Here is a 10,652-nt window from a genome sequence, read left to right as displayed (position 1 = left end):
GTTTTAAAATTCTGTCCGAAGTTGTGTTCCTTCATTTGTCTTACAATTCTGTCCAACGTTGAACCTCCTAGTATTCGTTTTTTGTCTTGGGTCGCTAGAAATTCTTGTGTCAAGTCGTAAATTCTGTTTTCTGTTGTTGTGTTGCTGTCCGAATTTTTCCAGTTTTATTTCTTCATGATCTGAGTCTGATTTGTTGTGATTCGTTGGGTATTTGTGTTTGTCCAGCAAAAAGAAATGAAAAAAAAATGGCAGCCCCTAGGGTTTCGTTCTCTTCTTGTCGCATCAAGTAGGCCTGTTCTTGAGTTGCAATCTGTCCAGAATTTCGTTCGTTGCTTGTTACTGGTTTTTGTTCAGATTATAGTATAATTCTTGTGAGTTTGTGTCATTTTTGGGTTGTGCAAACAGCCCAGCAAAAGTCAAAAAAAAAGAGGTGGCTACATACCTCATTGTTTCTTGAGTCGATTGCTGGAATTTTTCTTTGGGGACTGCCGAACTTGCTTTGCCATTGATTCTTGAACTTTTGTGATTGTTTCTTGTAAATCTTGAACACCAACATATATTTGGAAAGTTCTTGAGCTTCTTGAGCATAATTCTTGAAGTTCTTGGACCACCAAAGACTGATTTGGGAAGTTCTTGAACCTTGAAATTCTTGAACTTCTTGGACTTTTGATCTTGTATTTGGACGAAATTGGATTGCAATTGTGTTTTTGAAGAGCCAAGAAAAGAAAGCAATGAAAAAGAGAGAAAAAAAAAGGGAAAGAAAAAAAAAAGGAAAGAACAATCGGCTCTAGCAAGAAACCCCAAGCTTCCAAATCTTGAGTTTCCAATTCTTGGTTGGTTCCCAAATCTTGAGTTTCTCATTCTTGATTCTGGCAGAAAATTGTGCCTGAGGGATTGCTTTCTTATTAATCTTCTTGTTGGAGATTGGGACATGTCATGGAGGAGTGCAGGAAAAACTCGTCGGAGCAGCTTGTGACCCATGACCGACAGGATTGGAGGGTGCAAGACGAAATCGAAACCAACTGCAGGGACTGAAACTTTACCTGATACTGAGATACGTATATGATACCACTCGAGAAGAAATCGAATCGATCAGGCAGCGGAAGGATCTATCTTGATTAGGTTATGGATAAATTGGATGGATTCTAGACAATCAAGGACCGCTCGAGATTGTTTAGAACGGTAGAACGGCGCCACAATTCAACATGGTCTTGAATTGATAAGCCGAAACTTGAACAAAGGAGATTCGACTCACTTTGTATCAAGGGACGCTCCCCAAGGAACAAGAGAAAACTCTCAAATTTAACTCTAATTAACAACTAACATTGCTGAAAACTCAATTAAATAAATGATAACAAGAAATAAGCATGACACGGGGTTGGATCTTCAATGATTCTCGAGCCCGATTGCACCATCAACCATCATTGGAATGTGAAGACTTGTAAAATGAATTTTCTTGGACTTGAAAGGAATCCAAATCTTTATGTTCTCATCATTCCCCTCCTCTTGAAAGACGATTTGTCCTCAAATTGAGTGCTTGCTTACAAAGGAGTAACTCGGAGAATGTCTTGATATATGCAATCCAAGAAGCATGTCGCCAACTCAACTTGATTATGACACGAACCATTGCATATGCTCCATTTGTCAATCTAATTGTACTTGGTTGGAATTTGGAAGTTTAGTTTGCTTGATTCTTGGATTCACTTTTGGAAAACAAATTGCTATTTTGTGAAGGTTTCCCAAGTGTATTTTTGGATTTTGGCAGCTGATAATATGAACCAAGTCTAACAAGAATTAGAAATCAAGAATGTAGAAATAAGATTCCAAATCCCTCTCAATTTCCAAATCCAGCGCAAGGCTGCCTTTTCTTGTCTTTGTGTGTCCGAATTGTTTTCCTAAAAGGGGTGACAAGTGTGACGCCCCGAAAAAAAAATGAGTTTGAGAACCCGGAAATTTTCTAATTTTCTAGGGTTTATTTTTTTTAAACGCCTGCCTTTTCTACATTTTCTTGATTAGAAAAATTCCCCAGATCAAATTTATGAGCAAATATAGTTTTCAAATGATTTTTCTAGTATCGGTTAGTTTTTGAGAAATTAAAAGCGTATTTTGGACGTGGGACCCGCAAGTGCGGTAAATGCATTATATTTTTGACAACTTGTTGGAATTTTGTATTAAGTGATATTAGTTTACAATGTGTTAAGATATTTGTATTGGAGAGACAAAAAGATAAGTTTTAAACCTAAAGGTGACAAGTGTCACCATTGTATTGGAAATAGCTTATGACTTACTATTCACTTTCTTGACTTTTTTTGACCAAAGGTTTAAATATCAAAAAAATGCACAAAAATCACCATTTTCTTACCTCTTATGGCCGGCCCTCTCCTTGCAAAGAAGAAAGGAATTTCTTCAACTCTCAAGCTTCCATTTCACTCAATCTTGCAAGAACAAAAGCCTACACTAGATTCTATTCCATAAAAACCTTTCTTCTAGTGCTTGTAAGTGTATTAGTGAAGTTGTTTTGAAGCTCTAAGGTGGCCAACCTCTCTATCTCTCTTAATTTCTTGGTAAGTGATGCTTGAACACCCTACTACACCTAATGATGGTTATATTATGCTTAGAAGTGGCTTGAGTGTTGGATTATATGATTTATTTCTTGGTTTGGCTTGATTTGGTGAAGTTTTCCATTTTATGAGGAATTTTCTGGTTTCATATGATTTTGATGTTGTGGACTAGTATGATGCTTGGTAATAAGGGGCTTTGGCTCTAGTAGGTGTGAATTGTTGTTAAATGCAATCAATTTTGGATTTGGAATGAAATGTGAAAAGTTAGGGTTCTTGAACCCCTATTCTGTCCGAAATTTTAGGTCATAGCTAGAGGCCGAATTGGACTTTCCTCAAAACATGAAAGTTGTAGGTATTGATGAGTTTAGTGTGCCTGCAAAATTTCAGGGAAATTGGACAAGTGTAGAGTGAGTTATGCCGTTTTTACTGTTGCTGTTTTTGGTGCACAGAATGTCTGAACTGCGATAGTAATTGCCTGTTTTGACTGGAATTGGTTTGGATTTTGAAGTTGGTGTCTTCTGATGAAATGTAGCTGAATGTCTTAGCTAACATATGCCTTTGGAATTTCGGCATTTGGACTTGTATGGACTGAGATATACCGATTACAGTTTTCTGCGTTTTGCAAACCTGTTTTGGGAATTCTGGTATAGTATTTCGTATATTTGACCTAGTTGTGTTAGGAACTGGATTGAGTGACCTTCTACATTGTTGTAGCCATGTTTCATAGCTTCGAAACGGTGGGTCTTACACCCCTAACCGATAATTGTAGTGAGAGTTGTGCCATTACCGCATTATGACGTCAAAACCGGTTTTCTTATCAAGGCCAACATTAAAGCCTTTCTTAATTTCTGGTTTGCTTTCATGCTTGTATATGTTTATGAAACCCTATTGGGCGATAATTGGTTTGACTTTATGACTCGTTATCGAGTCTTATGGTATTTGTTTACATGTTCTAGGGCGTGACGATAGCTCACGACATTCTCCTGACGGAAGTGCATGAAATAGCACTTAATTGATTGGTGAGTGTACTACTCACTTGTGTGCTATTATATGGCTTTGATATTTGAACTTGAGATGTTGTATGTTAATGGATTGATGTGAGAGTGTACTTTATCACTCTCACTTATTGTTTCACATGTTATTGAAAAGTTATTGGAAAGTTATTGGAAAGTTATATGAACTGATATATGAAATGAAATACATGACTTGATATCGATTGGACAAGTATCCAACGACTACAAATGTTATCATTGAGCTCAACCCCATTGGTAGTTGATTGAATCGAGCCGACAAGGGTTTGGTCGTGACAATTAATGAGGCTTGGGTAAAGTTATAAGGAATCTTGTAGTATGAGAGACTCTTGATTCCGGTATACTCGAGTAATACCACAGTGCAAGTGTTTGGAGTGCGGGCCCGGTAGGGGGATGTTTGGTGGAAGGAATGGGAGAGAAGAGGAGTCTACGGTTGGTCACTCTTCAACATTGACGGAGAGTCAATGAGGTTGGATCAAGACATAAGCGTGGAAATGGGCTCTTGAGAGCCGACCGTATCCTTTCACTGATTTACTTTACTTCGAAATTGCATACTTGAATTGAATGGTTTTGCTTATGTGATCTTAATTGCTATTGTGATAGTTGCTCACTGAGCTTTAGCTCACCCCGTTCCTTTTGTTTTCCTTACAGGAATATGACTCTTTTGGAATGAATTTTGATAAATGGTTGCCAAATGAACTAGATGAATGACTCTTTTGTATTGTATATAAAATGGGACCCTAAATGTATCATTAGGGCCGTTTTTTCACTTTTGTTTTGGCAAACCATATATGTAGTGACTTTTGTATCACTTTTAAATGTCATTTTTGGTTTGTAAAGGCTAAATGTTTTGTGGTTTATGTAATTCGATGTTTGGTTGGGTTCGGGCGAGTCGGTTACTATTCATGGCCGACTCCGGATTTTGTTTCTTTTATTTTGGGTTATTTTGCCCTTTTGCCTTATTTGCGCGCGTTATAAGTTCCGGAACGTGAAAGATCGCTCTATACTGCACCGTTAGTCCTGGCGAGAGTTGGGCAGGCAGTCCGCTAACCTCTTTGGTTCGCCTTAGGGGAAAGTGGGGCTGTCACAGGTGGTATCAGAGCTTAGGCTTCAGATCTCTGTAGTGTGTCCTAGGCTTGAAGTTTAGGATGCCGGACTGTGGGTTTGATTTGACTCTGGAGAGATTTTTGCGAGATGTCTTGACTTGATTGGTACAAGAGGGAATGTCGAGGACGACATTCTTTTAAGGAGGGGAGATTGTGACGCCCCGAAAAAAAAATGAGTTTGAGAACCCGGAAATTTTCTAATTTTCTAGGGTTTATTTTTTTTAAACGCCTGCCTTTTCTACATTTTCTTGATTAGAAAAATTCCCCAGATCAAATTTATGAGCAAATATAGTTTTCAAATGATTTTTCTAGTATCGGTTAGTTTTTGAGAAATTAAAAGCGTATTTTGGACGTGGGACCCGCAAGTGCGGTAAATGCATTATATTTTTGACAACTTGTTGGAATTTTGTATTAAGTGATATTAGTTTACAATGTGTTAAGATATTTGTATTGGAGAGACAAAAAGATAAGTTTTAAACCTAAAGGTGACAAGTGTCACCATTGTATTGGAAATAGCTTATGACTTACTATTCACTTTCTTGACTTTTTTTGACCAAAGGTTTAAATATCAAAAAAATGCACAAAAATCACCATTTTCTTACCTCTTATGGCCGGCCCTCTCCTTGCAAAGAAGAAAGGAATTTCTTCAACTCTCAAGCTTCCATTTCACTCAATCTTGCAAGAACAAAAGCCTACACTAGATTCTATTCCATAAAAACCTTTCTTCTAGTGCTTGTAAGTGTATTAGTGAAGTTGTTTTGAAGCTCTAAGGTGGCCAACCTCTCTATCTCTCTTAATTTCTTGGTAAGTGATGCTTGAACACCCTACTACACCTAATGATGGTTATATTATGCTTAGAAGTGGCTTGAGTGTTGGATTATATGATTTATTTCTTGGTTTGGCTTGATTTGGTGAAGTTTTCCATTTTATGAGGAATTTTCTGGTTTCATATGATTTTGATGTTGTGGACTAGTATGATGCTTGGTAATAAGGGGCTTTGGCTCTAGTAGGTGTGAATTGTTGTTAAATGCAATCAATTTTGGATTTGGAATGAAATGTGAAAAGTTAGGGTTCTTGAACCCCTATTCTGTCCGAAATTTTAGGTCATAGCTAGAGGCCGAATTGGACTTTCCTCAAAACATGAAAGTTGTAGGTATCGATGAGTTTAGTGTGCCTGCAAAATTTCAGGGAAATTGGACAAGTGTAGAGTGAGTTATGCCGTTTTTACTGTTGCTGTTTTTGGTGCACAGAATGTCTGAACTGCGATAGTAATTGCCTGTTTTGACTGGAATTGGTTTGGATTTTGAAGTTGGTGTCTTCTGATGAAATGTAGCTGAATGTCTTAGCTAACATATGCCTTTGGAATTTCGGCATTTGGACTTGTATGGACTGAGATATACCGATTACAGTTTTCTGCGTTTTGCAAACCTGTTTTGGGAATTCTGGTATAGTATTTCGTATATTTGACCTAGTTGTGTTAGGAACTGGATTGAGTGACCTTCTACATTGTTGTAGCCATGTTTCATAGCTTCGAAACGGTGGGTCTTACACCCCTAACCGATAATTGTAGTGAGAGTTGTGCCATTACCGCATTATGACGTCAAAACCGGTTTTCTTATCAAGGCCAACATTAAAGCCTTTCTTAATTTCTGGTTTGCTTTCATGCTTGTATATGTTTATGAAACCCTATTGGGCGATAATTGGTTTGACTTTATGACTCGTTATCGAGTCTTATGGTATTTGTTTACATGTTCTAGGGCGTGACGATAGCTCACGACATTCTCCTGACGGAAGTGCATGAAATAGCACTTAATTGATTGGTGAGTGTACTACTCACTTGTGTGCTATTATATGGCTTTGATATTTGAACTTGAGATGTTGTATGTTAATGGATTGATGTGAGAGTGTACTTTATCACTCTCACTTATTGTTTCACATGTTATTGGAAAGTTATTGGAAAGTTATATGAACTGATATATGAAATGAAATACATGACTTGATATCGATTGGACAAGTATCCAACGACTACAAATGTTATCATTGAGCTCAACCCCATTGGTAGTTGATTGAATCGAGCCGACAAGGGTTTGGTCGTGACAATTAATGAGGCTTGGGTAAAGTTATAAGGAATCTTGTAGTATGAGAGACTCTTGATTCCGGTATACTCGAGTAATACCACAGTGCAAGTGTTTGGAGTGCGGGCCCGGTAGGGGGATGTTTGGTGGAAGGAATGGGAGAGAAGAGGAGTCTACGGTTGGTCACTCTTCAACATTGACGGAGAGTCAATGAGGTTGGATCAAGACATAAGCGTGGAAATGGGCTCTTGAGAGCCGACCGTATCCTTTCACTGATTTACTTTACTTCGAAATTGCATACTTGAATTGAATGGTTTTGCTTATGTGATCTTAATTGCTATTGTGATAGTTGCTCACTGAGCTTTAGCTCACCCCGTTCCTTTTGTTTTCCTTACAGGAATATGACTCTTTTGGAATGAATTTTGATAAATGGTTGCCAAATGAACTAGATGAATGACTCTTTTGTATTGTATATAAAATGGGACCCTAAATGTATCATTAGGGCCGTTTTTTCACTTTTGTTTTGGCAAACCATATATGTAGTGACTTTTGTATCACTTTTAAATGTCATTTTTGGTTTGTAAAGGCTAAATGTTTTGTGGTTTATGTAATTCGATGTTTGGTTGGGTTCGGGCGAGTCGGTTACTATTCATGGCCGACTCCGGATTTTGTTTCTTTTATTTTGGGTTATTTTGCCCTTTTGCCTTATTTGCGCGCGTTATAAGTTCCGGAACGTGAAAGATCGCTCTATACTGCACCGTTAGTCCTGGCGAGAGCTGGGCAGGCAGTCCGCTAACCTCTTTGGTTCGCCTTAGGGGAAAGTGGGGCTGTCACAACAAGTGGCGGCTAACTCCCTAAAATATAGGAAGAGATGGTCAAAAGTGAGGATAAGATGAATGGGCTAAGGAAAGTCCTAAAAAGTAGGAGAGGTGGTGGCTAAAATGTAGGAATAGGTCTTTGATTGGAAATCAATCAAAATTTGGAAACCAGTCAAGATTTGGAAACCAATCAAGGTAGCGACACTTCAAGATTCAAGAGGATGACTTTTAGGGTTTTCAAAGTATCAAGATTTTTTTCAAGAACCCACTGTGCTATCCAAGAACTTCAAGAAATTACCAAGCCAACTACAAGACACAAGAACAACAAGAAACAAACACAAGGTATGGAAAAAAAATTTTCGGATGAACAATACTGCTACAGTGTGATGATGAATAGTAACTGCTACAGTGCATGAACAGTATCTCCGAAATATTTTTTTTACGACTCAATAGAAGTTACTGCGACAGATTTTGAAAAACAACGAAACAAGATGCGACACAAAGAAGACACGATTGGAGACTTGACAACGAACTAAGGAATCAACTCGAACAACGACACAAATAAAGCGGTGGAAACTCAAACCCTAAGGTGTCAAATTTTTTTTTTTGGAATTGGGGAGGGTTTGGTAGAAGAATAAAGGATAAAATAAGAAAAGAAAAGGATATTAACCTGAATCAAGAGCTGAAGCTCTGATACCAGATGATATGAACCCGATTCTCCAAGGACCACTCGAGAAGAAATCGAATCGATCAGGCAGCTGAAGGATCTATCTTGATTAGGTTATGGATAAATTGGATAGATTCTAGACAATCAAGGACCGCTCGAGATTGTTTAGAACGGTAAGAACGGCACAACAATTCAACATGGTCTTAAATTGATAAGCCGAAACTTGAACAAAGGAGATTCGACTCACTTTGTATCAAGGGACGCTCCCCAAGGAACAAGAGAAAACTCTCAAATTTAACTCTAATTAACAACTAACATTGCTGAAAACTCAATTAAATAAATGATAACAGGAAATAAGCATGACACGGGATTGGATCTTCAATGATTCTCGAGCCCGATTGCACCATCAACCATCATTGGAATGTGAAGACTTGTAAAATGAATTTTCTTGGACTTGAAAGGAATCCAAATCTTTATGTTCTCATCATTCCCCTCCTCTTGAAAGACGATTTGTCCTCAAATTGAGTGCTTACTTACAAAGGAGTAACTCGGAGAATGTCTTGATATATGCAATCCAAGAAGCATGTCGCCAACTCAACTTGATTATGACACGAACCATTGCATATGCTCTATTTGTCAATCTAATTGTACTTGGTTGGAATTTGGAAGTTTAGTTTGCTTGATTCTTGGATTCACTTTTGGAAAACAAATTGCTATTTTGTGAAGGTTTCCCAAGTGTATTTTTGGATTTTGGCAGCTGATAATATGAACCAAGTCTAACAAGAATTAGAAATCAAGAATGTAGAAATAAGATTCCAAATCCCTCTCAATTTCCAAATCCAACGCAAGGCTGCCTTTTCTTGTCTTTGTGTGTCCGAATTGTTTTCCTAAAAGGGGTGACAAGTGGCGGCTAACTCCCTAAAATATAGGAAGAGATGGTCAAAAGTGAGGATAAGATGAATGGGCTAAGGAAAGTCCTAAAAAGTAGGAGAGGTGGTGGCTAAAATGTAGGAATAGGTCTTTGATTGGAAATCAATCAAAATTTGGAAACCAGTCAAGATTTGGAAACCAATCAAGGTAGCGACACTTCAAGATTCAAGAGGATGACTTTTAGGGTTTTCAAAGTATCAAGATTTTTTTCAAGAACCCACTGTGCTATCCAAGAACTTCAAGAAATTACCAAGCCAACTACAAGACACAAGAACAACAAGAAACAAACACAAGGTATGGAAAAAAAATTTTCGGATGAACAATACTGCTACAGTGTGATGATGAATAGTAACTGCTACAGTGCATGAACAGTATCTCCGAAATATTTTTTTTACGACTCAATAGAAGTTACTGCGACAGATTTTGAAAAACAACGAAACAAGATGCGACACAAAGAAGACACGATTGGAGACTTGACAATGAACTAAGGAATCAACTCGAACAACGACACAAATAAAGCGGTGGAAACTCAAACCCTAAGGTGTCAAATTTTTTTTTGGAATTGGGGAGGGTTTGGTAGAAGAATAAAGGATAAAATAAGAAAAGAAAAGGATATTAACCTGAATCAAGAGCTGAAGCTCTGATACCAGATGATATGAACCCGATTCTCCAAGGACCACTCGAGAAGAAATCGAATCGATCAGGCAGCTGAAGGATCTATCTTGATTAGGTTATGGATAAATTGGATAGATTCTAGACAATCAAGGACCGCTCGAGATTGTTTAGAACGGTAAGAACGGCACAACAATTCAACATGGTCTTAAATTGATAAGCCGAAACTTGAACAAAGGAGATTCGACTCACTTTGTATCAAGGGACGCTCCCCAAGGAACAAGATAAAACTCTCAAATTTAACTCTAATTAACAACTAACATTGCTGAAAACTCAATTAAATAAATGACAACAGGAAATAAGCATGACACGGGATTGGATCTTCAATGATTCTCGAGCCCGATTGCACCATCAACCATCATTGGAATGTGAAGACTTGTAAAATGAATTTTCTTGGACTTGAAAGGAATCCAAATCTTTATGTTCTCATAATTCCCCTCCTCTTGAAAGACGATTTGTCCTCAAATTGAGTGCTTACTTACAAAGGAGTAACTCGGAGAATGTCTTGATATATGCAATCCAAGAAGCATGTCGCCAACTCAACTTGATTATGACACGAACCATTGCATATGCTCCATTTGTCAATCCAATTGTACTTGGTTGGAATTTGGAAGTGTAGTTTGCTTGATTCTTGGATTCACTTTTGGAAAACAAATTACTATTTTGTGAAGGTTTCCCAAGTGTATTTTTGGATTTTGGCAGCTGATAATATGAACCATGTGACAGCCCCACCTTCCCCTAAGGCGAACCAAAGAGGTTAGCGGACTGCCTGCCCAGCTCTCGTCAGGACTA

This window comes from Coffea arabica, chromosome 10e (assembly GCF_036785885.1).
Source record: "Coffea arabica cultivar ET-39 chromosome 10e, Coffea Arabica ET-39 HiFi, whole genome shotgun sequence".
In the NCBI taxonomy this organism is placed as follows: Eukaryota; Viridiplantae; Streptophyta; class Magnoliopsida; order Gentianales; family Rubiaceae; genus Coffea; species Coffea arabica.
This window is presented reverse-complemented; position numbering follows the sequence as displayed.